The sequence below is a fragment of the Myodes glareolus genome, chromosome 16 (assembly GCF_982192425.1).
Source record: "Myodes glareolus chromosome 16, mMyoGla1.1, whole genome shotgun sequence".
Lineage (NCBI taxonomy): Eukaryota > Metazoa > Chordata > Mammalia > Rodentia > Cricetidae > Myodes > Myodes glareolus.
This window is the reverse complement of record NC_142041.1, coordinates 66,567,028-66,594,344: the sequence shown is the minus strand read 5'-3', so window position 1 is coordinate 66,594,344 and position 27,317 is coordinate 66,567,028. Positions and strand designations below refer to the sequence as shown.

Genomic DNA, 27,317 nt, shown 5'->3' with positions numbered 1-27,317 from the left:
CTGTGTATACAGACACCAATAAATGTTTCTGTATGTACCATGTGTACTTCTAAATATCTGTAAACCAATTGAGAACTATAGGGCCTCAGATTACTGTATTATCACGAAGATCCCTTTAGCCCATCTCCCTCACTCATCTTTGAATGCTAACTCCAACAGCAAGAGATGAGACTCTGCCATCTACTATTATTTACTCAATTGCTGAATGCCAGTGTCTTATACAGGCATATCAACCTTACTAGTATTAATCCATCTTTCTAATAATCATATTTTAACTTTAACTTAATAAAGTTACGACTATATATGACATTTGTTTAATTTTAGCCAGGATCTCTCTATGTAGCTTTGACTATCCAGGAACCCTTTATGTAGACCATGCTAATCTTAAACTCTCAGCGATCTGCAAGCCTCTGCCTCCCTACTGCTGGGGTTGAAAAGTCCTGTACCACCATGCCTGGTTCTACTAAAAGTTGCTTAAAGAGTTTCACCATCTGTTCATCTCTGTATCATGATACTATTTCTTAAATACTTTGATTACTCCACTTAGAATTAGTAGCTCTCCCTGGAATTCTCTAGTGGTGTGTTTTTGGTATTACCTGCATTATCATTACTCTTTGCGTTTCCTTGACTGTTTGCATAAACTTCACGCTTGAAAGTTGTAGATACTTCAGAATCTGGGCTGCCGCAACAATTTATAACTAAGAAGACAACTTTGCTATATATAAAGTGCCACATAAACTCGATGGGAAGTGGGGGTGGGTGAAGGGATCGAAAAAACCTAATTATGAAGCAAGGCTTCATAATTGGCTTGTCACACAGTCTAACTCTCCCCACCCCACCCCGCATGTGTTTCTATATGTGAGTGTAGGTAGCCTACGTGGTGTACCTGCTGAAGCTCAGAGAGCAAAATCTGGTGTTAGTCCTCACCCTACACCTTTTTTTGAGGCAGGGTCTTCTCATTCTAGCCTGTAATGGAGCTTCAGGGCTCTTCCCACCTCTGCTTCCCATCTTAGGAGAGCTGGGGGCGGGGGGCGGTCAGATCTACTATCAAGGACCTCTTTGCTTGACTTCTGGGAACCTGTACTCTGATACATATCTTTCTTTTAAAGATAAGGGCAAATTGTCTCCAGAGCCCTGGGTATTGCTGTTTATTTCTTTGTTTCAAGGAATGAAATCAGGGTGTGGATGCTGCCAGGGAGAAGGCAAATGTAGGTATTGAATGGTAGGATCTAATCCTTCACTACAACAGCATGGTGAGAGGCATAGGGAAATGGATAAAAAAAAAAAGGAAAAATGGAAGGGAATGCTTTATTTCCATACACAGTGTTAACATCTGTGTTCTTAGAAGCAGGCATTCGCGAGAGACCATGTGAACAAACAAACAATAAAGAACCCTCACCTCAAAAAAGCAAGAGATATTTACTTTTGGACCAAATACGAATGACTGGGCACTCAGATTTAGGTTACCCAAAACTCCATTCAAACATGGCAATGATCTGATAAAGTTACTCTCATAACAAAACAAAGACAATCATAAACTAAGGTACTTTTTCAGCATATTAGTAGAAACCGAAAGCAGGTGGGTATGACGGTTAGCTTTGGTCAGCTTGACATGGTGTTCCTGGGAAGCCCGGATACCCTTTGAAGTATTGTCTCCATCAGAATGGTCTGTGGGACTTCTCTGGATCCTGACTGATGGTGGAGGGCATCTCTCAACTGCAGATGGGTACCATCCCTGGGTAGGTAGGCCCTAGGCTGTATAAGAAAGCAAACTAAGCCAAGTGGAGATGACACACACACCCCTTTAACCCCAGTACTCGGGAGGCAGAGACAAGAGGATCTCTGAGTTTGAGGCCAGCCTGGTCTATGGGGCCAGTTCCAGGACAGCCAGGGCTACACAGAGAAAACCTTTCTCCAGAAAACCAAAGGGGGGTGGTAGGAGAAAGAAAGAAAAGCATGCTGAGCAAGTCAGTAAGCAGTGTCTTCCATGATCTTCCAGGTTCCTGCTACATGGCGCTCCTCCTGCCGGTTTTGTTCTCAGAGGACTGTTACTGGCAGTGTAAACAGACATAGTCCTTTCCTCACCAGGTTGATTTTGGTCACGGTGTTTGTTACGGAAACAGCAAAGCAATTCGGACCCACTGCTTTAAGCATGGTAGGGAAACCTCTGCTGTGGTCCTCAGAGGCTGTCTGAGGGTGTTCTTCCTCTTTTGACTGGGGAAGGTAGGTGTTGCTTACACAAAGGATTTGCCTCATGGTCAGTCATGGAGGAGGGGGCGACCCATGGCTATTAGGAGGCTAAAGATGGCCAGGATCGTCTGGTTCTGGATTTGCAGCATTTGCGCAGTTATTCAGCCTTGCAGAAGTTCAGCCGCAGGCACCGTGGGAACTTCTGCTCACTCCAGCTAGGTGGTTTCATCTGATGAGTGAAGAGGAAGAGTTCTTTTCCTTTGTTTTTGCTCTCCGAGTTTTCACTGAACGGCGTGTATTAGAAACTGAATCTAGTGGTCAAGGGCCTCTGCTTCCTTTCTGATGTCCTCAATTAGGGATCAAGCGGTCCATTGATACCAGCCAGGAGCAGTGCAGGCGGAGAGGTAGAGCCCAGCCGGCAAGCAGAGCATCCCCTTTGTTAAAGGAGCCCTTCCAGAAGCACTCATCTAGATGTAAATGTTTTATCAAAAGGGTAACTGAGTATTTCATTAGCAGACATTAACAATTTAGCAGAGATTAGCGTTTCTGATTTATAATTGACAGGGACTTCCTTCCAGCATCTGTCACCCCATTGACAGCCAGGTCTCCTACCCTCCACACTCCATAGGGGTCTTTGGAGAGCTGGGACTCCACCTACTGGGAAGGACTTGAGAACTTGGTGCAGAGCAGTCCCAATATTGTGGTCTGTAACTAGGACCAGCAGAAGGGGGCTGGGCTCACAGAAGCGTTTCTATTTACCCACTCTCTATCTTTGCGAGCGTGGCTAGGCTTGAGCTCTGACCCATTCTACGGGCATCTTCTAATTTTATGTTAAGACTCTTGCTTCTTAAAATATGTTAAAAGCAATATTATACAAGGTGTATGCAGGATCATTTGAGTATAGTAAAGCTAAGGGACATACACAGCTAGAGTTACACTGAAGAAATGATGTAATCTAAGCTACTTTAACATGCATAGTATAGTGATAGCCAATAATATATAGCAAGGGAGATGAAAATTCCCTGTGGTACCAGCTATAAGAACGCTAACTTATGTGAAGGTTGATACTAGGTACTAGAGCGTCGACGGATTTGAGCAGACACAACAGGAATAATCCATTGAGAGGATGGTGATGGGAAGGAGGAGAAGGAAGGCCACATCCTTAGCTCCCATTCCTACCTCCTGTCTTCTTATTGGTCCCTTTGTCCTGCTGACCCCTAGACAGTACAGTATAAGGTAGAAACTGAAATCTATTTTCCAGTGTCAGATGACTATTTCCTTAAGTGAAGAGCATCGCCGCCCAAATATCCAGGAATGAGCTCAATCTGGACTATGAGAGAATTATTTCTTGTGGTTCAATAAACACCAGGATTCTTCAGGAACTTGTGAAATGTTTTCCATCTGCCAAAAAGAAATATTTCCCTTACCACTACCCGAATTTTATTTTTAATATATTTTATTCTATATCTGTTTATAATGCACTCTGATTACTCTCCCAAACCCCTGACCTCTCTCCTCCCCTAACACCTTTCCTCCACACAAATCCTTTTCTCAGATTCATATTTTCGTTTTGCTTTGTGACCCATTGAGTTTGACCAGGGCTGCCTGAGTGAACACGGGTTTGGAACTGTCCATTGGCCGCTGTAGGCTCACCTTGGCGTGGAGCAGAAGACAATGATTTCTCCCCCAGAATCTATGAGAAGGATGAGGCCCTGTGCATCCCTCCCCATTTGTGGATCTTTCTAACAAGCTGTGGGAGGTGACCTCAGATGCTGTGGTTATCGGCAGCCATGGCTGTGTCAGGCTCGGAAGGTAGCATCTCCTAGCTCTCATGATCTACATGCTCTTTCATTCCTTCTGCTCTCCCCTCCATGACGCTGTCTGAGCCTTAGATGGAGAGGTATAAATGACGGGCTGAGTGCTGCACCATCACTTCCTCTAGCCCCAGAGCAGCCCTAGGTCTCTGCGTCTACTACCACTCATTCCAAGGACAGCTTTCTCAGATTAAAGCTGACAGCAGCAAGTGTCTGGATTGGAGGCCCATATGTGTAACGCTTCAGTGACCAGTGACTTTGGCTGCTTCAAAGACATCAAACGTCTCACAAAATTTTACCCAGAACTTTAGTATCTCTCCCCTAACTTCACTACAAGAAGGACCAGAGCAATGGAGTCATAATTAAATCAGATGTAGGAAAAGGAAAAGGGTTTTGCTTGTTTGTTTGAAGATGGGAATTTTTATATATATATATATATTAATGAGAACATCTATGACAGAGGGAAATACTGGTATGGCAGGGAAGAGGACACACTCTACGAAAAAGCTGTGTGTGTGTGTGTGTGTGTGTGTGTGTGTGTGTGTGTGTATCCAGCGAAGACAACAGGGTTTGGTTTTGGATCTGAGACAAACATTTATTTCAGTAAAGAAGGAAGGACACAGCGTATGCAGCATCCCTTGGACCCAGACACAACAGTGGTCTTGTTTAGAAAACTTGAGAACTGAGCTGGTCTTATCTATGCTCCCAGTGATAAAAAGATAAGAAGAAGAGACTGAAACTTTAGAGGGGAAAAATGTTGGGATTTGTGAGAAAAGTGAAGCTCTGTAATGTTCTTGCAGGGCGGGAAGAAGGAATCGGTTTGTCATCAGATCCCCCTGAGCTCTGAGTTTTGCTCAGGGTTGTTGAGTATGAATTTAAATATGACCAATGGCGAAGGTGCTAGGGTTTCTCCAGCCCTGCTTGTCTGTTTGGTGCAGGTGCTGAGTTGCCCTAGGGGGTCTTAGGCTTTTGCTTGGCCAGTCCAGCTGAGGTTGGTAGCCATTGTATCGGTGTCAGAATTATAAATTTATTCCAAAGTATCCACAAACTCTCATTGAGGAGTTAGGTCATTTCAAAGGCTTTCACTGGTCTTTCTTTTCTTTGATTTTGACTATATGTAGGATCACAGAAGCCGAAGTTTTGGCTCCCATTGACATAGCAAGAACAAAGAGCTCACCCTATGTTCTAGCTGACTTTTCTGTCCACTTGACCCAGCCTTGAGCCATCTGAAAAGGAGTCAGGTGGCAGACTGACTGTACTGATTGCTGCTTATTGTGGGAGGGCCCCTGCTCTCAGTGGGTGGGTCATTCCCTGGGCAGGTGGATCTGGATGCATAAGAAAGTTAAACATGCACTTTCAAGTGAGTACGATTTGCTTCAGGTTTTTTGCAGCATTTCTGCCCCAATTCCCCCAGGGATTAAATGTAACCTGCAAAGAGGGCCTTTTCCTCCATAAGTTACTTTTTCTCTTAGTGTAATCTATCACAACAACCAAGAGGAAACCAGAGAAACCTGCACCCACGGATTTCCCACAATGATTTCTTGAATCTTAAGCCAAAGATATTTTATTAGGTGAAGTACGAGGTTTTAGTTCAATCTTTTTGATATATGTTTTATGAAATAACTTTTAGTGACAGATATCCCAGTATCTCAACTTGATGACAATTGAACATATGCATCAAAATATCACACTGTTTCAGTTTACCCATAACTATGCACAATTAAAACCAACTTCAAATTGAAATTGTCCACATAGAACTTGCATTGTAGAACTTGCAGTGTTTTCTAACTCATCGCTCTTCTGTAATTATATCCATGACGTTTTTATGCTTGATGATAAATTTATGTGATTTTTCTCTGGCGCTGGGAGTAAAGACATAAAATAAAGTTAAATAAGCGCTACTCTCTAAAACAGACTCAATGTTGTCAGCGACTCCATTTTTGCTCCTTCACATGAAACTGGCTGGTATTATTTCGGGGCCTCTCCATTCTATGCATGATGCAATTCTGCCCTCTTGTGGCTAATTCTAGAACTGTCGACATTGTTTTTTCTTCTGTTCCCCTCCCCGCCCCCGCCCCACTCCCCACCCCGTTGTTTTTCTTTTTTCCCCTTTTTCTTTTCTTTTTTGTTACTATGTAGTCAAAGAACAAAACTCCAGAAGTGCAAATGTTCTCAGTCATAATGGGAAAAATGACATTCAGAGCCATTCGTTCTATTTAGTTTTCATTATTCTATTTCGATCCACCATGTTCTTTGTCGTCCCAACTCGTTTCTTCCAGGCCCATCCTGTTCTGTCCTATCCTATTTTAATCTAATCTATTCTGTTCTCCTTGTGTGTAACTTGGAACTTCACACACATTAAACAAATATCGCTGGCATTAATTCACATATGAGAAGGCAGCATTTCAGAAGACAGTTTGTCTCATCATTACTTAAACATCCAGGTAAAGGGAAGTTTTGCACTGGTTAATCTTCACTTGTTGAGGATGCATGCAGATTATGGAAAGTCCATTGCGAAGATCGTGTGCACATCAACATCTGGCCTGGCATTAATAAATTTCTCTATCAGTTTAAAGGAAAAAGCCTCCTTGTGCTTACCTAAGCCTTCATTATTTGGTTTCTAGACATCATATGTTAAAAACACCACAAACATCTTTCCTTCTCTATACACTAACTCATTTACTTCAAAAAGGTTCTTGAGCATCTCCCATGTGTTCGACACTATTTTAGGTGTAAAGGTGACATTTATTTTCCTTTATGAAAGACTTGTGCTCTGGTGTGGAGGCAGCCATTGCGGTAGAACTGCAGGTTTGCTCTGAGGTGGAGGCAGCCATTGCAGGAGAGCTCCGGGTTTGCTCTGAGGTGGAGGCAGTCATTGCAGGAGAGCTGCAAGTTTGCTCTGGTGTGGAGATGGTTATTGCGGTAGAGCTGCAAGTTTACTTACAATATGAATTCAGGGAGTGTACTTTCTGTTCTCTCATAGAAGGGAACAGCTGAGCTGTCTTTATGTTTACAGAGAAGAGGTGTGGGAGCTGGTGTGGGGGGGGCGGCAAAGGTATTTCAGCACAGAATGCTAAAAGTTCAGAGGCAAAATCCTGTGACATGTTCGCATATTGTTATTAGGGGCAATTGTTGGAATTTGTTCATCAGTGATACTTATTATTATAAGTGTATTAATACACGTATCTACATTTTTCCACCATCAATTTTTTGAATTCAGTATTGGAATTGCTCTCATTTTACCTGTAAGGAAACAAAATCTTAAAAACGTTGTTGCTTGTCTGGGAATTTCATGGTCATGGTCGCTTCAATTTTCTGGCAAGAGCTGAATATTGATTAAGTATAATAATCTCTTTAAAGTCACCAAAGGAATAGTTTGTAGGTTGGCGAATGTGCCTACGTAATCAGAGGTGAAGAAACAGAAATATGTAACTAATAAAGCCTAGTAAATAGTTCCTTAAATAATCTAACACTCAGCTATGAAAGCCTGTATTATATTAAAGAGTTCCCTTAAAATGATCTTGTAAAATTCTAATCCCTTTGTTCATAGCAGACTACTAAACACCATGGAGAGCACCAATAGATAATTCTGTCATGTAACAGAATAAGGCTAAGGATGCATCAAAGGAAGCTGCAGCTGGATGGTGAGCTATGCCGGATGGATATCAGGTGATAGAAATACTGCTTAAATTTTTGACATACAAAACAGCAAACTGTGCTTTCTAGGTTTGACAAGAGACATTTGACTAATGACCTATGATGAAGAGATAAATCAAATGTATGTCTATAATTTAAAATGCCAGGAAATAACTAAAGGAACTAGGAATAGACAAGATGAGACAAGGTGAGACTAGAGAAAACCAGAGTAAATGGAACATATTAGAGGATTTATTCCACAGTAACAGATGAAGCTGCTTCAGATGGGGGTATAAGGATCAGCAAGAAACAGTTAATCAGATGAAATGATCGACATTTAGACAATTAGACATTTCAACAGTAAGATAGACTGCATCTTTACAGAGTGATCTCCCTGTGTCCCGGTGCTTTACGTAGGACTGTCTATGCACTTGCGAAGGTGCACTCTTAGGGCCTTCCAGTGAGGGTCATCCATACTACTATTGCACCCAGCTTCTCAGTTCTCATCTCACTTTCAAAAATTATATGTTGCTATAAGTAGCAAGGTTTTATTGTTTATAGATCCATATGTTATGAGTGTGAGAAGCAATCATCCCTAAATCTTATCCTCCAGATTGAACTCCTAATATTCCTAAGCAAAGTGCTTTCCCTTCATGAGGAAGTGAAAAAGACTCTGAAATTTCCAGGCTGTTTCACTCTACCAACAAGACCTAACACTTTAGACAATGACACACAAGACTCAGGCCGTCTCTTTCCTTGCATGTCAACACTTTATATAACCTTAGTAAATAATCAATGTCAAAATGTGGCAAAGCAATGGTGTGAAAAATGTCTCCTGTCTCCCGAGAGACTGGGACTTTGCCTGGATCTCAGTCAGTTAAGCATACAACTTGAGGTAACGTAAGACATAGGACTGCTACTCTCTTGTGTACTCAGTCTGTTTAATTTGACTTTAAGAGAACAAGGTAGCAAACAACCTTATTTGCCTTAGATTTGCCATTTAACAAACTTTTACAACTGAAGCTAACTGATACATAGCTGTAACCTTACGTTACGTATTCTTCCATTCAGGAAGAAATGCGTGCACATAATTTGTTGAAAACAACAAACACAGAAATTGAAAGCAATCTTAAGAAATGAGTGTTCACCATAAATGCTATATACAAACATTTGTATACTGCTTGATAGACAATCAGGTTTGTAATAGTGTTTCTTATCTAGGCCAGTTATGGTCAGTTGGAGTCAGGGACTTACTGTTAAAATTGTTGAAATTCAGTTAAAGATTTCTATAAACTATTGCTCAATCCCACCGGTTTATAATCCTTTCTGTGCTGTTTGATAAATACAGAGCAAAGCCCTTCGTTAGAGACAGAAACACAGACACATACACAGGGACAGATTCTCTAGTACACACTTACACACAGGGAAAGATTTACAATACAGCCTCCAGGCAGGCATGGGTTCATGAAACAGAGGACAAAGGACAGAGAAATACAGAAAACTCAATTTGGCATAGCTCTTGATTAAATGACACCAAGGGAAAGTGTTTTGGCTTATTTCTTTAATGGGACACCCGTATGCCATTGGGGACTCTAAGTTTGTCATCAGTGCCTTCAAGCTGACTACATTTCGGTACTTCATGTGAGAAGCATGAGGAATGTGTGAAGCTGAAGACTCTTTAATGGGTTTAATGCTTGCAGCAAAGGATTCACATTGGCGTAGCATTAGTAACTATTTGTGATCATGCTCATACCCTGTGAACTGTCTCCTGACTCACGTCCAGGTCACTTCCTGCAGTGAACTGCCTTGTCACATTATGCTTCCTTACTAGGATCCCTTATCAACTTTTACGACATTGAACTTGTGGGTGTGTAGCGAGCCCTTCAGGTTCGGGCTTTTCAATTCTCGCTGTGAGTTGAGGTCATTCATTAGATAAACAGCACCTTGGTCTCTTATCCTTCATTGTGCACTTTCTCAGGGAGTGGAGAGATCTGTCCTTCTATTTAGTAATGTAAACTCTGATAGCTCAAAATAACTGTATTCGTCTTCACACGCAGTGAGAATTTTAGGACTTGGTAATTTCAGATTGCTCAAGTAATCCATTTCTGACTTCGCTTTCTCCACACCAATTTTAGCTCTGCCAATGATGTCTTCCTCAAGGAGCTGCTGTGCCTCATCCCAGGAGCTCCCTTATTATCCCTGCACAGTACCCATTATCATTCGACTCTCAGGAAGGGCTGCCTCTTCAGCCTCATGGCTAATATTTATTTTATTCTATCAGTGTCAAGGTATGGATAATTATTTAATTTTTGGGTTCTATTTAGTCTACTGATCACTTTCTTGTGGATATGGCTCAATCAGTTCCTTCCAACCTCCTTCAGTGTAATCCTAAGATTTATTTGCAGCAAAGTTGAGCTCATTGGCTAAAGTTTGCAACGCATTTTGTATATGTTCGAATCCTGTTCTTCTATTTCTTTAGTCTGTTATGTGAGAATCATGTTGTATTTGTTAGAATCCTATTTTGTTTTACTTCTTTATCTGTTATATATGCATCATTTTTTGTTTGCTCATTTCCATCTCTTTGTGCCGCTAATTATTGACACAACTCTTTGGTTTAGCCTTTGTATACACCATCAGACACATATGCATTTTGCTATATCCTCCTCTTTATTACGCAATGGAGAAGGTGTGCATACATACTTCTGTACATGTTACCTTTAGCACACTGTAGAAATTATCCTATATCAGATGCTAGATATTTTCTTTAATTTACTAATACCCTCAATCTCTATTCGCCGCAGGGTGCTAAAGCATGGACTCTGATTACATCACTTCTGCCCCGGATCCTTTGATTCTTTCTGGTGCTGGGATCTAACACAAAGCTTTGCAGACACTAGACAAATGTGTTGCTTTTGAACGACAGTCTCAACCTGTTGGCATCGTAGGTATAGAGGAGTGAATTTGCACTCAGATTGATGGGTCCCCCAGCTGTGGATCCAGATACATGTTTACCACATAGAACTGCACCTGCCGATCCTTACTAAATAGCCAAGACCCATCAGACTCTTTGTGCTCTATCAGTGCTGTGTGCCATGGCCCACACATCTCACCGCAAGACTAGGGAGGCTGAGACAGGAGGACCGGGAGTTGGAGGAACACCAAAGCAAACAGTCATCTCTGGGATTCCCATCACTCAGAAACCACTCTGGAATTTACCCTCCACCAGGTTATGACATCAGAGACCTTTAGGCATCTGCCTCTGTGAAAAAGTGTCCAGAAATGCCTTTCTTTCCATCAGAGCCTATAGCATTAATGGGCTGAAGAATTCACATTTTTAGTTCCTTACTTCAGTGATAGTTCTTGGGTATTCTGTTGAAATAATATGAAAGTCCATTTTATATATTTGATGTATTGTTTTCTTGTCTAACAATAAGTCAAATATAGTATTTCTGAATGAGGCTTAACTTGAAGTTTTGAAAAGCAATCCAAGCTTCCTATTCACCATTATGAACAAAAAGTTTCGGTAAGGATGTCAGCAGCTGGAGAAAGTGTTTAGTTGTTGCCTCTTATTGAAACCAAACCGTTGAAATCTAAGTCTCAGGAAACTTTCTGATGTAGTGTGGCATTGACATTTTATACCCCAGAATGGTTGCTCTATTTCTCATTGTTAAAATTAATTTTAATGCTTTACTTCCTAAAGTGCAAAGTCAGAGTCCCTAGAATGAGACGAACTATCTCTTGAATTCAAAACAAAGAAGTTCCATGTTGATGAGAGGAAGAAGAGAGAGAACAGAGAAAGCAGAATTGACTCCTCTTCCAAAGTGCCCATGATACAGAGAATCTCACAGGGAGACTGAAGATACTTGGACTCCTGGAGACAGAAAGCAGTCACACTGTACAATTAAATATCTAGGGTATACCTTCCATTTACAAATAAAGCTTGTTTGCCACCTGGAGAAAAGGAAGAGGGAAAAGGAATCTGCGAACAAACCCTTTGTGTGAATTAAGTGAAGCCAATTATAATGACTAGTTCATATCTAATGAATTAAAATGCCTTGGAAAAACTAGTTTGTATATTGCATAAGAAGAAATATGGACCACATGGGTTATTTGAAGCTCTTTGAGCTGCTGAGCACACATTAATGCAAAGGTCATGTTCAGTGTCAAGTTTTATGCCTGTGATTGTATAAAGGCGATACATGTATATTGTTTCAGCAGGGGGTCCTGTCCACAGATCAGGAGCCTAGGAGCTGCAAATTTTTCTCTTCTTTTAAAGGACTGAAGTATTATAATAATTTCATGCAATTTTATTCTTTTATTTAATATTTTAATTTCTTGAAAATTTTACACATGAGTACCATATTGGTATGCAAATATTTTCTCCTGCATCCTCTTAGTAATATCCTCTGGTGAACAAAAGTTTCTAATTTGATGAATAGGTTGATTCTTAGCTTTATCTTTTCTTGCTTTCAATTTTGATGGTCTAAGAATCTGTTGCTCTAGAAATTGGAGCAATTTCCTCTGTATATGCTTCAAAAGTTTTGGCACCTATACTTAGGTTGCTGATCAATTAGGGGTTGATTTTCATCGTGTCTAGTATTGGTAGTTTAATTGGAATGTCCAGAGTAATGTTGAAGAGCAACAGTGAATGTGAGCATCTTTGTTGATGTTTTAATCTCAGGGTGGATGCTGTCAGTCTTCTGCCATGAAGAAAGTCCGTATATTATGTAAATGTCGTTTATCATGCTGAACTTGAATCTCTATACTTGAATAGTGTTGAGTTATCTTTACATTTTTAAACATGAGAAACTGTCAAATGTTGCCAATTCCTTTTATTTCTTTTATCTTTTGAGAAAACCACATATTTATTCTTTCTAATAATGTTGTATGTGCAGTTATTTTATTTTATTTTATTTTATTTTTTTAACTCTTTTACTTTTTGACACTGGGTATCAGGGCTGCCACCCAGTTCCAAAATAAATACACATGAGACTTATTATTACTTATAAACACCTGGCCTTTCTTAGCTTGGTTGATTTCTAGACAGCTCTCCTTAACTTAAATTATCCCATCTATTTTTTCTTCCCTCTGGCATTTTTCCTTTTCTTGCTTCTGTAATCTTCCTTTCCCTCTTAAGCCACAACCAGCTCTGTGACTGGGTGGCTGGCCCCTTTTTTTCTTGCTCCTTGATTACTCCTGGTTCCATATTTCTTCTCTTCTTTTATTCCTTTGCCCACCAGCCCCACCTATCCTTTCTTCGACCTTGCTATTGGTTGTTCAACTCCTTATTATGCTAATCAGGTGTTTGAGAAAGGCAAAGTGTTACAGCTTCACAGAGTTGAACATATACAACATAAAAGAATGCAACACATTGTTGCATCATTAAAATAAATGTTACACAGCATAAATAAATGTATTACAAATTAAAATAATATTCCACAATAAATATTTTTCACTGATTGGTGAATAATTGCTGAACTACTCTCATTTTCCTGGGATATACATTAGACAGTCTCTGTAGTAATCTGATTATAATAATTTATTACAAGAAACTCCACATTGCTAAGTTTCCAGTGTCTTCATGCAATGTCCAGCATTATTTTGACTTCAGTTTAGTGAAATAACAGACCTGTTCAAACCAGCTCAGACTGACTCCAACCGGTCCCAGTCAGTTCAATCCAGTTACGACTGGCTCAAACCGGTTCCGACCGGTCCAAACCGGTTCAAGTCGGCTCAAACTGCTCCCTACCAGCACAAACCGGTCCCGACCGGTTCAGAACAGTTCAGACCGGTTCCAACTGGTTCAGACCTGTTCAAGCCGGATCAGACTGGTTCAAACTGGCTCAGATCGGCTCCAACCAGTCCTAGGTGGTTCAATCCGGTTTTGACCGGCTCAAACTGGTTCCAACCAGTTCAAACCAGTTCCGACAGGCTCAAAATGATTCCGACTGGCTCAAATCAGTTCCGACCAGTCTAAACCAGTTCAAGCTGGCTCAAACTGCTTCCAACCAGCTCAAACCGGTTCCGACAGGTTCAGACCTGTTCCAACTGGCCTGACCCATTCAGACCTGTTCAAGCTGAATCAGACTGGTTCAAACCGGTTCAGACTGGCTCCAACTGGTCCGAGGTGGTTCAATCCAGTTCCAACTGGCTCAAACCGGCACCGACCGGTTCAGAGCAGTTCTGACAGTTTCCGGCCAGTTCCGACCAGTGAAGACCTGTTCAAGCCGGATCAGACCAGTTCAAACTGGCTCAGACTGGCTCCAACCAGTTCCAACTTGTTCAATCCGTTGCCAACTGGCTCAAACTGGTTCTGGCCGACTCAGACCGGTTCCGCAGGTTCAGACTGGTTCCGATTGGTTTCAACCGGTCCAGACCTGTTCAAGCCGGATCAGACCAGTTCAAACCGGCTCAGACTGGCTTTAACCGATCCCAGGCATTTCAATCCGGTTTCGACCAGCTCAAACCGTTTCCGACCAGTCCAAACCAGTTCAGGCTGGTTCTGACCGGTCCCAACTGGTTCAAGCCACCTCAAACTGATTCCAACAGGCACTAATCTGTTGATGTTGACTACTCGTTCATTCCCAGCCACCAGACTTGTTATAATCTCACAGAAACTGTATTAATTACAATACTGTTTGGCCAATACCATAAACATGTTTCTATCTAGCTCTTATATCTTAAATTAACTCATTTCTATTATTCTGTGTATTATCATGAGGCTTGTGGTTTACCAGTACCAGCAGGTGGGCATCTTTTTCCTCCAGCAGCTACATGGCATCTCTCTGACTCAGCCTAATCTCTCTATATATCAAATTTCCAGCCTGACTTTATTGTGCCCTGATATAGGCCCAAGGATGCTTTATTCATTAACCAATAAAAGCAACATATATATAGAAAGACTTCCCACAATCAGGGAAATGCAAATCAAAACAACTCTGAGACACCATCTTACACCTGTCAGAATGACTATGATTAAAAACACTAATGACAGCCTGTGTTGTAGAGGATGTGGAGTAAGGGGAACACTCCTCCACTGCTGGTGGGAATGCAACCTTGTCCAGCCACTTCAGAAATCAGTATGGTGATTTCTCAGAAAATTGAGAATCAGTCTACCTCAAGACCCAGGTATACCAATCTTGGGCATATACCCAAGGGATGCTCAAACACACCACATGGACCTTGCTAAACTATGTTCTTAGCAGTGTTATTCATAATAGCCAGAACCTGGAAACAACCTAGATGCCCCTCAACTGAAGATTGGAAAAAAGAAAATGTGGTATATTTACACAACTGAGTACGACTCAGCTGTAAAAAACAGTGACATAATGAAACTTGCAGGCCAACGGATGGAACTAGAAAAAAATCATCCCTAGTGAGGTAAACCAGACCCAGAAAGGCAAACATGGTAAGTACTTACTCATAAGTGGATATTACATGTAAAGCAAAGGATAACCATACTACAATCCTCAGACCCAGAGAAGCTAAGTAACAAGGAAGACCCATAGAGGGATGAATGGATTTCTCTGATATGGGAAAATAGATGAGATCTCCAGGATAACTTGGGGTAGGGGATGGGGGATAAGAAAGGGATTGGGTTGGACAGGTTAGGAGGGGAAGAATAATGAAAGGACTTTATGGGGGGTAGTTTTGGGGTTAGGGAGAAACCTGGTGCCAGGAAACCTCCCAGGAATCCACAAGGATGACCCCAGCTACGACTTCGAGCAATAGTAGAGGGGGGTGCCTGAACTGGCCTTCTGTAATCTGATTGGTGAATACCCTAATTGTCATCAGAGAGCCTTTATCTAGTAACTGATGGAAGCAGATGAAGAGATCCACATCCAAGCACTGGACTGAGCTCCAGAAGTTTTATTGAAGAGAGGGAGGAAAGATTGTATGAGTGGGGGCGGGAGGGAGGTGTCTTCACAGCAATAGAACACTAACTAAGACAGTGAGTAAAGGTGCTTACCAACGAATCTGATGGCCCCAATTAGATCCTGGGGACCCACATGGTGGAAGGAGAAAACCAACTAACCAACTCCCACAAGCTGTCATCTGACCTCCACATGGACACACACACACACACACACACACACACACACACACACACACACAGAGCTTTCTTTACTATGTAGACAGGGTTTCTCTGTGTAACAATTCTAGCTGTCCTGGAACTAGCTCTTGTAGACCAGGCTGACCTCAAACTCACAGAGATCCACCTGCCTCTGCCTCCTAAGTGCTGGGAATAACATGTGTGTGCCATCATCGCCAGGCAGAGGGATGCGTATTTATCACTGCATTCTGTGAGTCATTCTTCCAAGGCATCAAAGACATACATGATATGATTGTCTTTAGGGAGGAAAAAAACAACAGTGTCTGAAATAGGAACTGTGTTATATATGATAGACAGGAGGCTGGAAACTCATATAAGCCAAAGAGAGGGCTGGAGGGCAGGCTAAGAGCACTTGCAATACAAGTCTCAGAACCTGTAACCAGCCAGCATGCCCCACTGGGTTGGGCAGAGACAAAAGGATTTCTGCGGCTTGCTGGCTCCCAATTTAGCCCCCAAAATATTAGGTCTAGATTCAATGAGAATAAATCAGAGAGTGATAAAGGGCACGAAGGCTCTTTTCTGTCCTCCGTGCACACACCAGGCTAGTGCATGTTACCCATACCACACAAACCTAACAATCCTATAGGGCTAGCATGGGTCCTTTTTGACACCCCCAAAACCCAACTATTCTGTACCTCCCCTCTAGTCAGAAGGCTTGTGTAATTACAAAATATAAAGTCTCTCTAGTCCCTTTGAAACCATGGTATTATCTGGGATTGTCTCTTCTTCTTGTCTCTGTCATACTGGGGAGGGGGTTTATACAAGACATTGGGGTATATGCATTTTCTATGGATATTTAATTTTGAACTTTGAATACCAATTGTGGAGAGAAGACCCTCAGTAACATCAAATTCAGAAGTAAGAATGGTTGGAGGCACATTTGAATAACTAAAATGATTCTCAAACAATTTTACAGAAATTATTTAGAAGGAATTTAATAAGAAAATTTCAGAAAAAGCTGGGAGGTGGTCGTGCGTGCCTTTTATCCCAGCATTCGTGAGGCAGAGGCAGGTGAATCTCTGTGAGTTCAAGGCCAGTCTGGTCTACAAAAGCTTATTCCAGGACAGGCTCCAAAAGCTTCAGAGAAACCCGGTCTCAAACCCTCTTCCCCCGGGCAAAAACATTCCATAAAGAAATTGAAAGAGGACTTCCATGCCAACTTATAAAATAGGACCTATAAACACAAATGAATATAATGATAAAGGTGGGTTCCAAAGATAGAAAATACGCTGCACTGGCAACTGGTTGCTAGTCTGAAGTTTAATTCTAATACTATTATTGCTGTCTATTTGGATCCTTATGTCATTTAATTTTTGGCAACTCTTCAGTTATTTGTGACATGGAAAGACAGAATTCAGTGATGCTTAAAGTGGCTAAAAATTTCAGTTCCATGAATCTATTTGACTCACTACTCTTGGCATTCACTATGTGGGAAGTAGAAGAATCCTGGCTTGATATGCCGCAATAAAGTCACATTTATTGGGTTCAGCTCCAGGTGCTCCTTGACACTCTTACACGCAGGGCCTGTCTCTGGGAGGAGGGAGGCTGCAGAATATCCAGGAAGATTTACTCCAGGGCACGGAACTGGTTAATTGTTTTTCGATTTGGAAAACCTCATAAAAAGATGATTACCCACTCAAATGAGAATGAGCTAAAAGTGGTTGAAAAGAGGGGATAATATGAACATAGAATTATAATGAATAAGACTTTATGTAAGTATGACAAGCTTGATTAATACGAACACAGATTTATAATACATAAGACTTCATGTAAGCATAACAAGCTTGATTTAAATAAGTCTTTTAAAATCCTGGTTTTATAAAAAGCATTTGAAACTAAATATAGGTATATACACATTTATTATACAATAATAAAAATTTCCAGAATGTTGTTTATGAGTATAAACATAAATATTTAGTAAATGGCTTGATGTTAGGTCAGTTTAGCTAAATGAAAGTACTCAGTATTTTCCTTCTACCAGGGCCAAGGGACACATGCCTTAAGTTTTAGAAATTCATGTATTTCCTCCTATGGAGCAAGTCTCAAATTCAATCAGAGAGTGATTGTTTTCTTGCCTGCCATTAGTGCATCTAATGCAAAGTGGATTCATTATGCCTTGCAGGTTGATATAGTTGGGTAAGACAACGTCGTCTGCAACCTACAAAGCACCTTCCATGATTACAACACTCATCATCAGGAAAGAAGATCGCAGCTTAGTCCCTTTTGAACTTTTCCACATTGTGCAAACAAAGTGCATGGTATCAGTTAGCTCTGGAGGTGAGAGGCAACCTAAAGAAATGCGTGGGTTAAGCTCTTTTAAAACAAATTAGTGAAATCCTAAAGGATACAGAAAGGACTGCCACAGAAGGTGGGGTCTGGAGTTTCAGGGTACGGTGATGAAGATGGAGGAAATGTGTTTAGAAATATTGAATAATAATCATCTCAGCATATAAGAAGGACTTCTATTTGCTTTTGGAAAAGCAACAGCAAAAACTTATAACACCTTTATGAACATGTATTTACATGGCCCCACCCTCCTTTCTGAGACAGAGTCTTGCCATATAGGTCAAGCTGGTCTCAACATTGCCATCTTCTTGATTGAATGAGTTCATTCCAATGATATTCTTGCATTACCTCTCTATGCCATAAGGGAATGCAGAAATCTTGAATGCCGTCCTTTCCTCTAATGATTATGTTTGTATAGAGTAATATTAGGAGAAACACAATCTCTAAAAGTCATTGAGTAAAAGTATATCCCAAAGTTAGTAACGTTAGGTTAAAAGATGACATGAGAGATAATAGTTGAGCTGAGTCCTGGAAGAGAGAAACTGAAGTAACAATGGAACAGAGTGAAATGGTTTCACAGACTAAAAGTCAATCTAGAAAACCATGTGTACCTTAATTAAAAAAGGAATGGAGCTTTGGTTAGAGTTCTCTGAGAAATTATTTTAAATGAATTAGGTACCTTCTAATCTCTCCTTTAGAGAATGAAGCCAGAAGAAATGACTCCAATTCTCAACTGGAGTGTCGGTGACTTGTGTGTAACATGCTGAGCCTGGCCAGAGGGAGCCTGATCTGAGATCATTCCACGATTATATTTTCCTTAAAGAGGGCCTGACAAATGGAGCTACTGAGCTAGTAATGGTAGCCATGTAGAGGAACTGAAAGGAGACACTTTCAAAGGAGGGTCATAATTTTATCTGGCCCAGTGTTAGAAGTATGTGTAAGAGATAAACCTCATGGTGTTCATGTTGCTTTTCCTTGTGCTTTAAACTTACTAACAAACCAGGCCTTTTCACAAGTGCACCTGTGTCAGTCATTTTAATTTAGTTTATCTTGTAAACCTGTGATAGAGGACTATGAAGAGGGTTAAGTGTTTTCTTCCCAAGAGGAGTTTGGAAAATGCTTTTTTTGTGTTCTCAGAGATCACCCTGTGAGCAGATAAAATAAGAGTCCATTAAGGGACTATGCTTATCATTCTGGATGAGCTTTTGCTGCAGCCTAAATACACTGAGACCTTTAAAATAGCTCATTTCTCCAACCTAGCAACCCTACACATCAGTGTGAAGGTCTCTGTCTTTTTGCTTTTGTGTCTCCAATAATCTATCTTATCTGATGTCTGTTGATATCATTACTTAAAGCATTCTGAGATTCCGCTATTGTTTATGTGCATTTCCTCTCCCACTACATATTCAGGAACTGGATTTTGATTGGCAAAGAGAGTTTCTCTTGAAAACAATACGTGAGCTTCTGTTTTAAACAGGCTGTGTCCTCTGTTCCTTACGTGGGAATGAGAACTAAAGATCTATTAAGTACACAGTGGTTCTGCTAATTTTATTAATAGCTGTTTATAACTGCACAGCTTGGAAACACAGCTGCTGAATTTAGTCTTCTTCTGATTCACTCCATTTTATTTTCAACAATCGTGTGAAAATATGTCTCTGTGTTTATCTTGTTAACAATTGGCTTTGGAAGCTCAATGCCTTGTCTCATTCTCTGACAATGTGTGTATTGTAAGACAGGACATTCATTGTTACAACACACATTGTAATCACCCGGGATGTTGGAACATTACTGTGTGTCAGCATCTCTATTTCAATGCTAATTCACAGAGAAAACTGAGCAGCAATTTTTCCAGTATAATTCCAGCATACAGATCAATATACAAGTACAGTATAAAATTTAAAACATTATATTCTGAAGTTTAAATGTGTTTAGCAAAAGGGCTTTGCCATCAGGCTGTAGGAATCAATAGCCTCGGTGATAACTGATGTTTGCAGGGGTCCTTTAGACTCCTTTGGGAAGTGACTCAGCAAGATGAAACCTATTTTTGGCACAAGAGTTGACCTAAGATTCTCAGTACAGGCACTGTCTCCTCCATTTTATGGTGACTCCATTTAAATTACTTTCATATATTTATATATTTTATAAATCTTCTACAGTAGTAGGTTTCCATATGGATTAGTTGTCCCTCCCTGCATTGCTTTCTGTACCCAGCGCTCCAATCCTCTTTGTATGTAGTTTTTCTCTTCCAGTTTCCCTTGTCCCTTTTTAACACTATATTCTATTTCCCTTTCTCTGGAAGATTCCTTTACTAGGTACCTAACATCTGTGGTTATTAAGATTGAAACACACATATCAAAAGCCTAGAAACTAACATCTACATATAAAAAATGTGTAATATTTACCTTTTAGAGTTTAGGTTACCTTACTTAGGATGATTGTTCCCAGTTCCATTCATTCACCCGAAACTCTTATGATTTCATTTTTTAAATATCTGAAAAACATTTCATTATATAAATATATTATATTTAATTATCCACTCAAAACTTAACAAATATCTAAATATTTTCTCATTTTAGCCTATTGTAAATAAAACATTGATGAACATGGATGAGTAAGAACAAGCATCTCTTCACTGAGATATGGAGTCCTTTAGGCGCACACATAAGGATAGCATAGTTGAATTTTGAGCTGTATCAATTTTCAGTATTTTGAGGAATTCCACATTAATTTCTATAGTGAATGCACCAGTTTATACCTCTACCAACAATGAATAAGTGTTCCCCTTTGCCAAAATTCTTGCCAGCTTGTGCTTATGTAATCAAACATGAGGAAATCAAGCTGGTGCTCAACCCAAAGGTTTACCCCTACTGAGTAGTGTTTACCACGGTGGAAGGGCCTCTGCATGCTGTTGCTGGAGGCTGCTTGTTCATTTCCTGGTCACCCAGACTCCCAAAATAGTCACACAGAAACTATATTATTTGCAATACTGTTTGGCCAATAGCTTAAGCATTTTGTTAGCTAGCTCTTACATCTAGAATCTACCCATTTCCATTATTTAATATTTTACCACTAAGTTTGTGGCCTACCAACAAGGTTAAATATAACAGCTCATGTCTTTCCCCTCTGGCGGTTACATCGTGTCTCCCTGACTTTGCTGTCTTTCTCCCTGCATTCAGTTTAGTTTTCCCTGCCTACCTCTATTCTGCCATGTCAGGCCCAAGACAGATTTTTTTTTATTAAAAAATGGTATTTACAGCATACAGAGGGAATCCTACATAACTTCCCTTTTTTTTTGTTTAAATAAAAAGAAAGATTTTAACTTGAACATAGTAAAATTATATATAACAAAACAGGTATCAAGCAAAAATTACAGTTACAATATTTATATCTACTATCTTTCATCATAACTATCAGAAACTGTAACTATCTATTTTTCAACTCCATCAAAGATCACAGAAGGATGCAATATTACCTAAGTTAACAAGAAGTGCATTGTAAGCCACTTCCAAAACTTTAGAATTCACAGAGACATCTCGCTGCCTGTATAGTCACCCAAAGTTCTTTTGTAACATTGGGGCACTCTTGTACAGCCTATAAGCCCATAGTATCCAGCAAACTTTCCCATGAAGCCAGTAATTTCAAATACAGTCTTACCTATAGTGACAGTTTGTCAGCCAGTTTGTTTTGTATCCTGCAGAATGTTTGATAGACTTTTTCATAAAACAGGAACAATGAAGGACCATTTCACCTTCTTTTTTTTTTTTTGTAATTTTATTAAATTATAAAAAGTTTCCATTTACGCCCCTCCTCCCAACGCCCTCCCACTCCCCCCTCCCTCTCCTCCTCCCTCTTTGTCCCCTAGGGAAGTCAGGGTCTCCTGCCCTGTGGGAAGTCCAAGTTCCTCCCCCCTCACTCCAGGTCAGGAAGGTGAGCATCCAAACAGACTGGATCCCAAAAATCCAGTATATGCAGAGGAAACCAGTCCCAGTGTCATTGTCAATGGCTTCTCGGAAAGACTGCAGGCCAGCCACATTCAGAAAATCCGGCCACATTCAGAGAATCTGGTTGGATCACATGCTCGTTCAGTCACGGTCCATCTGGCCTTGGTAAACTCTCATTAGATCCGACCCCTTGTATCAGTGGGTGATAGTATCCCTCGCAGTCCTTCGTCATTTTCTTCCTCCTTTTGCTCCTCGTTTGGATCTTGGGGGGCTCAGTTCGGTGCTCCAACGCGGGCCTCCATCTGTATCGTCATCCAACGCCAGATGAGGGATCTATGGTGATAAGCAAAATATTCATCAGTATGGTCACGGGCCAAGGCCGGTTCAGGCACCCCCTCCTCTGTCCAGAGAACAATCTGGGGATCTCTCCTTGGACCTGGGATCCCATATATAATCAAGTTTCCTGTAAACTCTAATATGACTCCCTTAGTTGAAATATATTCTTCCCTGATCCCACATTCATCCTTCCTCCCTTCCCCCCATCCCGGTCAACCGAGCTTTCTCCATTCCTCCCCTACTCCCTTCTCTCTAACCCTCTCCCCTTCCATCAACCCTCCCACCCCCCCCCCCCATGCACCCAAGGTTACCTGGGACTCTTGACTATTTCCTACCTCCTGGCGGATAGGTAAATAATCTTCATCAGGTTCGTCTTCTTATTTAGCTTCTCTAGGATCACGAATAATAGGCTCAAAGACCTTTAATTATGGTTAGAATCCACTTATGAGTGAATACATACCGTGTTCCTCTTTTTGGGTCTGGCTTACCTCACTCAGTAAAGCGTTTCCTATTTCCATCCATTTGCATGCAAAATTCAAGATGTCATTGTTTTTTACCGCTGAGTAAAACTCTAATGTGTATATGTTCCACACCTTTTTTAACCATTCTTCTATTGAGGGGCACCTAGGCTGTTTCCAGGTTCTGGCTATTACAAATAGTGCTGCTATGAACATAGTTGAACAAACGCTTTTGTAGTATGTTTGGGCATCTCTAGGGTATATTCCCAAGAGAGGAATTGCTGGGTCCTGAGGGAGGTTGACTCCCAGTTTCCTGAGAAACCTCCACACTGATTTCCAAAGTGGCTGCACAAGTTTGCATTCCCACCAACAATGGATGAGTGTTCTCCTCATTCCACATCCCCTCCAGCATAGGTTATCATTGGTGTTTTTAACTTTAGCTATTCTGACAGGTGTAAGATGGTATCTCAAAGTGGTTTTGATTTGCATTTCCCTGATCGCTAAGGAGGTTGAGCATGACCTTAAGTGTCTTCTGGCCATTCGAAGTTCATCTGTTGTGAATTCTCTGTTCAGATCAATACCCCATTTTTTAATTGGGTTAATTAGAGTTTTAGTGTCTAGTTTCTTGAGTTCTTTGTATATTCTGGAGATCAGACCTTTGTCTGATGAGGGGTTGGTGAAGATCTTCTCCCAGTCAGAAGGCAGCCTTTTTGTCTTACTGACAGTGTCCGTTGCTTTACAGAAGCTTCTCAGTTTCAGCAGGTCCCATTTATTCATTGTTTCTCTTATTGTCTGTGCTGCTGGGGTCCTACTTAGGAAGTGGCCTCCTGTGCCTATATCTTGTAGACTACTTCCCACTTTCACTTCTATCAGGTTCAAAGTGGACAGATTGATGTTGATGTCTTTAATCCATTTGGACTTGAGTTTTGTGCAAGGTGATAGATATGGATCTATTTTCATTCTTCTACAGGTTGACATCCAGTTATGCCAGCACCATTTGTTAAAGACGCTTTCCTTCTTCCATTGTATACCTTTAGCTCCCTTGTCAAAAATTAGGTGTTCGTAGGTTTGAGGGTTAGTATCTGGGTCTTCTATTCGATTCCATAGGTCGACTTCTCTGTTCTTATGCCAATACCAAGCTGTTTTCAATACTGTAGCTCTGTAATAGAGTTTGAAGTCAGGGATAGTAATGCCTCCAGAAGTTCCTTTATTGTATAAGATTGTTTTGGCTATCCTGGGTTTTTTGTTTTTCCATATAAACTTAATTATTGTTCTCTCAAGGTCTGTGAAGAAGTTTGATGGGATTTTGATGGGGATTGCATTGAATCTGTAGATTGCTTTTGGTAGAATTGCCATTTTTACTATGTTGATTCTCCCAATCCAAGAGCAGGGGAGGTCTTTCCATTTTCTGGTATCCTCCTCAATTTCTCTTTTCAAAGGCTTAAAGTTCTTGTCAAATAGATCTTTCACATCCTTGGTTAGAGTAACCCCAAGATATTTTATGGTGTTTGTGGCTATCGTGAAAGGTGATGTTTCTCTGATTTCCCTCTCCGTTTCTTTATCCTTTGTGTATAGGAGTGCCACTGATTTTTTGGAGTTGATCTTGTATCCTGCCACGTTACTAAAGGTGTTTATCAGCTGTAGGAGTTCTTTGGTAGAGTTTTTGGGGTCGCTTATGTACACTATCATATCGTCTGCAAATAACGAAAGTTTCACTTCATCCTTTCCAATTCGAATCCCCTTGATCCCCTTATGTTGTCTTATTGCTATTGCTAGAACTTCAAGCACTATATTGAAGAGGTATGGAGAGAGTGGACAGCCTTGTCGTGTTCCTGATTTTAGTGGAAAGGCTTTGAGTTTCTCTCCATTCAATTTGATGTTAGCTGTCGGCTTGCTGTATATTGCTTTTATTATATTTAGGTATGATCCTTGTATCCCCAGTCTCTCCAACACCTTTATCATAAAAGGGTGTTGAATTTTGTCAAACGCTTTTTCAGCATCCAATGAAATGATCATATGATTTTTTTCTTTCCGTTTATTTATATGATGGATTACATTGATAGATTTGCGTATGTTGAACCATCCCTGCATCTCTGGGATGAAGCCTACTTGATCATAATGGATGATTTTTCTAATGTGTTCTTGGATTCGGTTTGCCAGTATTTTATTGAGAATTTTCGCATCGATGTTCATGAGTGAGATTGGCCTGTAATTCTCTTTCTTGGTTGTGTCTTTGTGTGGTTTTGGTATTAGGGTGACTGTAGCTTCATAAAAGGAGTTTGGCAGTGACTTTTCTTTTTCTATATTGTGGAATACATTAAGGAGTATAGGTATTAGCTCTTCCTGGAAGTTCTGGTAGAATTCTACATTGAAACCATCTGGTCCTGGGCTTTTTTTGGTAGGGAGATTTTTGATAACAGCTTCTAGTTCTTCACGACTAACAGGTCTATTTAGATTGTTCACCTGGTTTTGGTTCAACTTTGGTATATGGTACTTATCTAAAAAAATGTCCATTTCTTTTACATTTTCCAACTTTGTGGCATATAAACTTTCGTAGTAAGATCTAATGATTCTCTGTATTTCCTCTGTGTCTGTGGTTATGTCCCCCTTTTCATTTCTGATCCTATTAATTTGCAAGTTCTCTCTCTGCCGTTTGATTAGTTTGGATAGGGGTTTGTCAATCTTGTTAATTTTCTCCAAGAACCAGCTTTTTGCTTCATTGATTCTTTGAATTGTTTTCTGTGTTTCTATTTTGTTGATTTCAGCCCTCAGTTTGATTATTTCCAGTCTTCTACTCCTCCTGGGTAAATCAGCTTCTTTTTTTTCTAGAGCTTTCAAGTGTGTTGTTAAGTCTCCAATGTGTGCTTTCTCTGTTTTCTTTAGGTGGGCACTTAGTGCTATGAACTTTCCTCTTAGCACTGCTTTCATTGTGTCCCATAGGTTTGAATACGTTGTGTCTTTGTTTTCATTATATTCAAGGAAGACTTTAATTTCTTTCTTTATTTCTTCCTTGACCCAGGGGTGATTTAGTAGTTGACTGTTCAACTTCCATGAGTTTGTTGGCTTCATGGGGGTACCATTGTTGTTGAATTCTAATTTTAATCCATGGTGATCTGACAAGACACAGGTGGTCACTAATATTTTTTTGTATCTGTGGAAGTTTGCTTTGTTACCAAGTATGTGGTCAATTTTCGAGAAGGTTCCATGAGCTGCAGAGAAGAAGGTATAAAAATATGGAACGCTTCACGAATTTGCGTGTCATCCTTGCGCAGGGGCCATGCTAATCTTCTCTGTATCGTTCCAATTTTAGTATATGTGCTGCCGAAGCGAGCACCCATTTCACCTTCTTTAGGCAACTTCGGCAGTTATTTTTCTGTGGGTTCTGCATGTCCAGTTTATATAGCATGACTTCAAGCAGTCCAGTGAAGAGCAGTCTCTTGCCCAAATGGCTAACAAACTCCATGAGGGGACTCTTCAATGCCCATCTTCCTCTCGAAGTAGTTGGTGCTGACAGAAGCAGATGTGTCTCACTGTCATGATTAGTTCTAAGTTCTTAAAACATTTAAATGACATATTCTGTAGGTCTTTGAAAGATTTGAAGAATCCCTATCTATCTGAAATATATCTCTGTACATCTAGAAAACCTAACTAACATGACTACAGGCTTGACTATTATAGATGACTATCTATTTGCCTGTTTTTCTTAATTATACATTACATTTTCAAATGAGTTGCACAACCATAATACCTTAATCAAGAACATATATATATATATATATATATATATATAAATTGACTTTAAATTTGTGTCAATAAACCAGATCCATACCAATGCAAATTACTCATATCTATAGCATAACCCCCTTTAAATGTAAACAAACATTTATAAACAATCATTTAGGGAATTTGGGCATAGTTCACTCCAAACTGTTTCCTGCTTTTTGTTAGGTTGAGTAATTTTTGGGGGTGCTCACAGTAAGGTTTTTTGACATCTTGGTCCTTCAAACCACATTAGTCTGAAAGGATTCCACAGGTCCTCTTTTCCAAAGCAAAGGATCCTTAGATCCAAATTCTGAAGTCAAGATACCTTTAACATATCTATGTTGGTTTAGCTTATCAGTCCATATGGTGAAAGGTCTCTCTGTACTTAGCTCCTTTACAGTCAAAAAATTCAAAGAAAACATAATAATATACATAATCCAGACTCTGTATTTTCCACCTTTATGTGGCTTATTTTTCTTACTCTATTATTTTTTCTACAAGTTTACTCTGTCTCTTTTGAGGACTTTGTTTTATTTTTTTATAAACCATTTACTTCTTTTTATAACTCTCTATACTCTTTTTCTTCTTTCTCCCAAGCCGATGTACATTTATCCAACACTGAGACCCATTTAGAAGTCTTTTTCATCTGAATCTGTCTTTATTGTGCATACAATACTGACTTACTTTCTGACTAGGACCCTTTCTAAAATGCTAACTGGGCATGGCTGGGGCCAACATAGCCTTGCCTACTTGCTCTGCCCAGTCCAACACAGCAGAGACA

General features: G+C 40.3%; 1 non-coding gene across 1 annotated transcript; it reads right to left on the bottom strand.

Moving 5' to 3' along the window:
- Nucleotides 1-26,001: 26,001 nt before the first annotated feature.
- On the bottom strand, nucleotides 26,002-26,108 carry LOC146891494 (U6 spliceosomal RNA). The gene has a single exon (XR_015735188.1). It is a non-coding gene; the product is annotated as a U6 spliceosomal RNA (small nuclear RNA).
- Nucleotides 26,109-27,317: the final 1,209 nt, after the last annotated feature.